Source organism: Chamaea fasciata, unplaced genomic scaffold (genome assembly GCF_029207755.1).
Source record: "Chamaea fasciata isolate MVZ Bird 193981 ecotype frontalis unplaced genomic scaffold, bChaFas1.0.hap1 SCAF_3, whole genome shotgun sequence".
NCBI classification, from domain to species: Eukaryota; Metazoa; Chordata; class Aves; order Passeriformes; family Sylviidae; genus Chamaea; species Chamaea fasciata.
The window spans coordinates 22140680-22147711 of NW_027094088.1; positions in this window are offsets into that span (position 1 = coordinate 22140680).

The window sequence follows — 7032 nt, forward strand, 5'->3', positions numbered from 1 at the left end:
AGGAATTTTTTGTTTGTAAACCCTGGGTTACTGTCAAGTGGTCACTGGAGAAACATCTTACATGTACATACAGCATGTGGTGTGGGCACACATCCATCACGGAGTGAAAGAATTTGGATTCATTCTTTGCAGAAATGTGGGATTTACATTGATTTCACTGGAAGTAGAAATGGCCCTACAGCTGCCTCAGAGGACATGAAGTACTTTGCTTACTCACTTGGGTAATATTTAACTCAAGAACAGCTACAAGCTCACTGGAAGTGGGTAATTCTTAATAAAGAAACTGTAGTAACAATCATTCCTGGGATTGCATGCTCCATTTCTGGCATTCATTCTGGTGGGTTGTTTTTCCCTACATAGCTCCTATGAAAAAAACCTGTAATGGTAGAGTAGGAATCTTTTCTCACTGCAGAATTTTGAAATCATGACATCAAATGTATTGTGAAAATAACTGGCATAGCTTTTGCAAATAACCTGTTTCCTGCTAATTATGAGTTTGGTCTGCTGTAAAGGAATCATTACTGTTCTCTTTAGAAGTGGAAAAGCTAAACCACAAAGGTCTTGGTGTAGAATGAAAGCATTCATTCGTGGAATCAGTACTGAATGGCTACCATGCTTCAGTGTCACAGCTTATCTCATTCTGAAGCAGCTTCTTCATGGAGCCAAAGAGGAAATGACATCTGTAAAAGGTGTGTTTGCTTTAAATTTGCAGTAGTAGAGCTTTTATTGTATGTGCTTAGGAAGTTCTCCAGACTGCTGGCAGAGCTTGCTACGCCCATCTGGCTGCAGTCCAGTGAAGTCTACCTGTGCCATTCCCCTCAGAGCACAGTATGGATACATTTCTCAGTCAGGTGGAAGAGCTTTCTCCTTAACTGTCTCATAATGAGCTTGCTGTCATGTTTTCACTATTCTAAATTATTAAAATATCAAAGCTCTTGAAATATTAAGCAAGGGTTGTAAGTAGTCTCTCTTGGGATATGCAGATTATTAAAATTTGCCTTCCTATTATAAACTAAATCTTAAGAGTACTAATTTATTCTCTGTCTTAGGTAAATAATTGACAATAAGGAATAGGCAACAAGACTTTGCTTAAATATTTGAAAATAATTGACAGCAAGGAATAGGCATCTAGACTCTGCTTAAATATTTGATGCAATGCCATATAAGATACAATTGCTTCAGCTGGAGAAGTTGTGCAAGGATTGAAAAATGGGACTAGCTATTGAAAAAGTAGAATTAGCTGAAGAAAAATGACAAAAGTTATTTTTGAAAAGCGAGCTATTAGGCTAAGAAATTGTTTATAAGTGGAAGTTCTCAGGGACTGATCCCAGACCTCTCTTGTTTAGTGTCTTTGGTAAAGACTTTGGATACAAAGGGACCATTACTACGGAAGACGATTGAAATATCCTGTAAAAGAGACTGCATGACCTTGAAGAAAGGAATAGAAATGCCATTATTCATAGACTCACAGAGTCATGGGCCTGCCCATGTTGGAAGGAACCCTGAAAAATCATCTGCTCCAGCCTTTTGGGGAGAAGGGAACCTAGATGAGATTATCTAGCATCTTGCCATGATGCAAAGTGTACAGCCACAAACTGGAAGAACAATTCACAAGAATTTCTGTCACAAGGCAGAGACTCCTGAGTTGGAAATGCCAATGGAACAAACCCCAAAAGCATAGTAGCAACTGATGCGGAGGGACCAATGCACTGGAGCAAAAAGAAAGGAAAATAGGCCCTCAGGTGCATAGTGATGGGGTTACTTCTTGATTTGTGTTCTTGAAGAGAGAAATGTCAACGTAATTATGTGAGAGTCTGACGAAACCTCATCTGAAATAATGCATACGTTTCTGCTTAACCATGATAAAGAAAGGTGAACCAAAACTAGTACAGGTACATAGAAGGGCTACTGGGAAGGTTAGGGGAACAAAGAATCTTTTTTTATTTTTTGAGACTTCAGAGACAAAGTCTGGAAAGTGGTGGGATCATTGTCTATGTAATAACATCAGGGTGAAGATCATGTAAGGGAAAGAGCTGCCATAGAGAAGTAATAGCGTAGAAGAATGAATAGGTATAATTTGTGCTTGTTTTTGAGCTATATAGGTGAAGAAGTTTCTACCTTTCAGAAGAAAGACATCAGAAAGCCTTCCAGCAGAAGTAGTGCATATGAGCAATTTTGTGGGTTGGCATGTGTGTGTGCAACCCACTTACTTTTGGGATGAAGGTCAGGTATTTCATGTGGGATGAATTGAGTATACTGGTGATCCAAAATATTCCTCCTGTCCCAATGTCCTTATTTTCTTTGGAGAAGGCTTGCAATTGAACTTTAAAAGAAAGCAGATCTTAAAACAAACAAAACAATCCCCTAAGATTTCATTATCCAGAAACTCATTTTGACTGGAGGTCAGATGTAATGGTATTGTCAGAGGCAGAGTCTCTTACCAAATTGAATTCTTTGATTAGATCCATGTAAGGAAAGAGCAGAAAGAAAGGGAGTTTTCTTTTCTAAATGCCTACCATTGAACCATGATATGTTCCCAGAAAAAAAAAAAATAGAACAGTGTTCACAGAGAAACAGAAACAAAATCTACCAGGAATCTGGGGAATTTCCCAAGCTGTTTAGTTGTTTACTTTAAAAGCTGAGTTACTCCAACTTTGCAAATATGCATTTTTGTTTGTCTTACATCCAGTTCATTGATTAAATATATAAACAGGATGTCTTTAAGAGCAGAAAGTTTTAAAACAGGATTTGATACTAAGCAAGAGCTCTTTTAGTTCCCTTTTAGCTATTTGAGTTTCATCTTTGCTTATCAGAGCTGTTTTAGGGTACAGTAATTTCCAAGTGCACTATTGGGTTGCGAGGTAAATAATCTCTAGAGATGAATTTTTTTTTTCTTTCATTTCTTACAGTAAATGACAATAGTACATAAGCTAGAAATTTCCCTTCTAGATTCTGGTCATCCTATTTGTTTGCTAAGTTCCAGTATGGACTCAGGACCTATTTTGTCAGTGCACTGAGAGGTTAAGCACCCTTGTTCATGCTGTTCTAGGGGTAGGTGATTCATCAGCTCTGTTTAAGGACTTGATTAATAGCCAAGAGCAATCAAATTTGAAAGAGTCTTTTTAATCATATAGGTGAGGAAATTACTGACCACAACTTAGGTATTGTCCTGTTTTCCAGGTGAAAAAAATGTTGAGGGAGCCTTCCTGTGTGTGAACTTTGTCCTGCTCGTGCTTCCACCCTTCTTCCGTCTGGAGTTTCAGATCAAAGAGTCGGTGAAGTCAGCCCACGCAGAGCAGCTTGCAGCAAGAACAGGCTCTTCCTGTGGACACAATTCAAGTGGAGGAGCATAAATGGGAATATGGGCAATTGAGAGCTGTAAAATAAAGTTACATAACCAGTCAGGCTTTTTGTGAGAAATGCTGAATGACACTCACGTGTGAACACACCTATATTTTTACCACTGTGTTAAGAGACTATGTAATCAAAACATTTTCACCCTAAATTATTAGATTATCAGCTTTTTATATAACTTTGATTGGTATTTTGCAAAGCTCCAAACATTCCACTTAATTCACGTGAAAAACAATTCTCACCGTTTCCACTAACTGGTTTTCCATCGTTATTTGGGGCTTTCTTCTGTACACCTCCAACTATAAATTCACAAAACAACATACATTTGTAGATACATTTGACACCAAATTATACATTTTATAATGTTCAGGAAAATTAAATTATTTTACTTTTTAATTATCAGGTATATACATTCAAAAGAAAAACCAGATGATGTGTTTTCAATTTCATTTTTATTTCAATATCTGACATCAGAGGGGTATGCAGAGACTCTTAGATGTCATTTTCCTGGTCTGCTCTTAAAAATTTCGGAATACACTATCACAAATGATACCACAAGGATATTAAACTGTTGCATTTTAAAATTAATATTTGTTAATTATTAATAAGCAATAGTTCTTAATAAAAATCTCATTGCATATCTGCTGCTTGTTTTATACAGAAACAGTGTTTTATACAAAACAGTAACATTTCAAGAGCAGTGATTCAGTTATTGAATGTAAATTAAAAATAGCAGTGAGTGAGAAAGCAAAAATCTATCCCAAGTCGATATGCAGAGTCTTTACTTTTTGCACTCAGGTACATTACAATTTCCCTAACAATACTGACTGGTTTTTCTTTTATGCTATGCATTTTCAGCTGCTGTGTAATAAACAAACGTTCTTCATTTAGGTCCAGCGTGCTTTGCAAGGTACATTTCTGTTTGTCATTTATCAGGTTAGATATATCTCTTCTCAGCACCATCTGCCCATTTTACCTTACCTAATACAAGTTCTTCAAGGCAGGGGAATTGTTGCACTCAGCAATTCCAGGAAATGCTCCAGTACTTTCCTGGTTTTTCCATGCCCTGATACACCTGAACAAAACTCCTCTGCTTTTACTCATGCTTTCTCATGCAATAATGATGGCTGTATTGTGTAACCTTGCCAGGTTGGTTCTGTGTTTCATGGACTGAGGCTTCCTAATAATTCAATGATGCTTTCCAAAGCCTCTTATCTTTTTATCAGCCGTATGTCCTGTCTGTGACAACTGATCCCCTGTATGAGTGTGCTTGGATTTATTTTTCCTTACCCTCCCTTAAGAATACATAGTGTCTGTTCATGCTTGGCTCAGGTTGTGATATTCCAATTGTAATTATGCATTGGGATTTTGTTTTCTCTGTACTGAAATATTTTCTTAGCTACAGCAGAATCAGGCTCATGTTATGCACAAACAGTGCAAATTTCCTCTGCTTTTGATTGGATCCCGTTCACCACTGGGTTCAGCAAGACTCTCATCAGCCACATGGTGCCCAAAAGGCAAGCCATGGAATATGGCATCTCATTTATAGAAATTAGTATGTGTTAAGAAATGTGTCCAGTCCTGCAGCACATTGGAGAAACTCGGCACATCCATAAGGTATTGGCAGAACCTACTGCTCTGCTGTAGGAGCAGAGCCTGGAGGGTTATGCCTTAGTGTGAGAAACAAAAAAAAAGAGTAATTTTCTGCTTTGGGGTTCCTTTTTGTTGTTTAGAGACTGGATTCCTGCATTATATCTCTTCTCTCTCAAATGGTTCTATTGCATGCAATGTTTGCCAGCACAATATTAAACGGTCCCCAGACACGGGTTAAACTCGCTCGTCATGATTTCTACACTATACTTCACTTTGTAATTACTGCCTCCCATTGCCAATAATTCATGCCCTCCAGAAGGCCCTGTTTAGGTCTGAGTAATAAAATACTGAGAGATTAATATTCACTCGATGACAGATCATTTAATGCAACTCCTGACAAAGCTCTCCAGCGTCTAGGAAATTGGCAGAACCCGGCTGATGGCTGCTTTCTGATGTCATTCAGTTAGCAACCCAGGGTTACTTCTCTGAGGTTATTCTCTGGAGTTAAATGGAGCAGACTTCTTTTCAACCTTCAGTCCACTCAGGGAATTGTATGAGGCCAGTTTAATTCACGTATATTTGGCATGAAAATGGACTTTCTTAGATTGCAAAAAAAGATTTGCATTACTGTTACAGCACTGCAGTTAGCAAATTTAAATATTTTAATTTAATTGTGTGCTGATACTCCCAGTGAGGGCAGAAGAGTTTTGCATGCACAGATCCGTGTTCAGGCTGTGAAGCTGCACACTGCAGTCTAGATTTTCTCAGAATCTTGGGGAAAATTGCAAACAGCTGCATTTGTTGTTAAGTGCTTGGATGATTTACCTTGCTGTTTTCAAAACCATGATCCTACCAACTTAACTAATAAAACATCACTCCTGTTTTTTTCCCATACCCCACCTTTATGCCATCTTGGCAGTACAAAGGAATTTTAAATGGGTGTGGATGACAGCTAGTTTACAAACTGATTTCAATAGGGGTGTTTGTGTGGGTACATTCCAGCTGAGTAAGAGCACTGAGGAACAGCTTCTGGTAAACGCAGCAGCCACAGTTTTGACTGCATGGATGTCACTCTGCTCCTCTGCCCATTGATTACCAGAACTGACAAAGGGACAAACCTCTGCTTAACCCACTTCAGTTCTCACTCAAATGTCTTGGTTCACTTGAAAGGCCACTGAGGCTTTAAGGTAAGACATCACAAGTATGCTTACTTGTGGTTTATTACTGGGACAGTCAAAGAGTCAGGAGTTTTGGTTTTAATCTTGTGAGAAACGCCAGAGTGAAACCTGCTCCTCTCCATCCCTCAGGTCAGTGGTATTTGTCATCAGGGAATGCCCTTCTACCAGGGTTTCAGCCAAGATGCTCTGCTCCTACTTAGAGTGGGGAGAGAGAAAGGGAAAGGGCAGAGACTTCAGCCATCCAGAGGAAAAAATGAACTTTGGTTGTCTCTAAACTGCCTAGGCTAGAATTTCAATCCTTTGCATGAGAGAGTGGGTGCACATGCAGTTTTCCAAGTGGCAACAGCAGCTAAAGCAGGTTTTAACCTCTCTCTCCCACCCTTCTCCCAAATTGCTGCTCTCCCTCTGTTGGCAGCACAATGTTTGTAGGCTGTGTAATAAACTCGGTCACTGAACTGTAGATGGCTGAAAAGAAATCTTGTGTGAGAAAAAGAGCCTTTTCTGAGCAACAGTTGCCTGATCCTGTTTGGAATGATGTGGCAAACAACAGACACGGCACAGCTGAAAGAGGGGAGATTGCTGTGGCAGAGAGGCAGAGGTAAAGGCTGGGGAATGCCTTGAATTAGGAGGTCATGCTTGCTACTGAACACGTATTATGAACCCCTCCACCCTCATTTGGCATCCAACATTTGTATACATGAACTGGACAGATCATCTGTCATTTGATAGCTGCATAAATATCTCAGCTGGCTTGTTAACATGCTTTAGTAATAGCTGAACTCTTGGACAGAGCTGATGGGCGGTCGTGGTGCTGTCACTGATCTCCTGAACTGACCACTTTCACACAGATCACAGAATTCCCTAAACTGGAAGGGACCCATCAGGATCATCAAGTCCAATCCCTGGC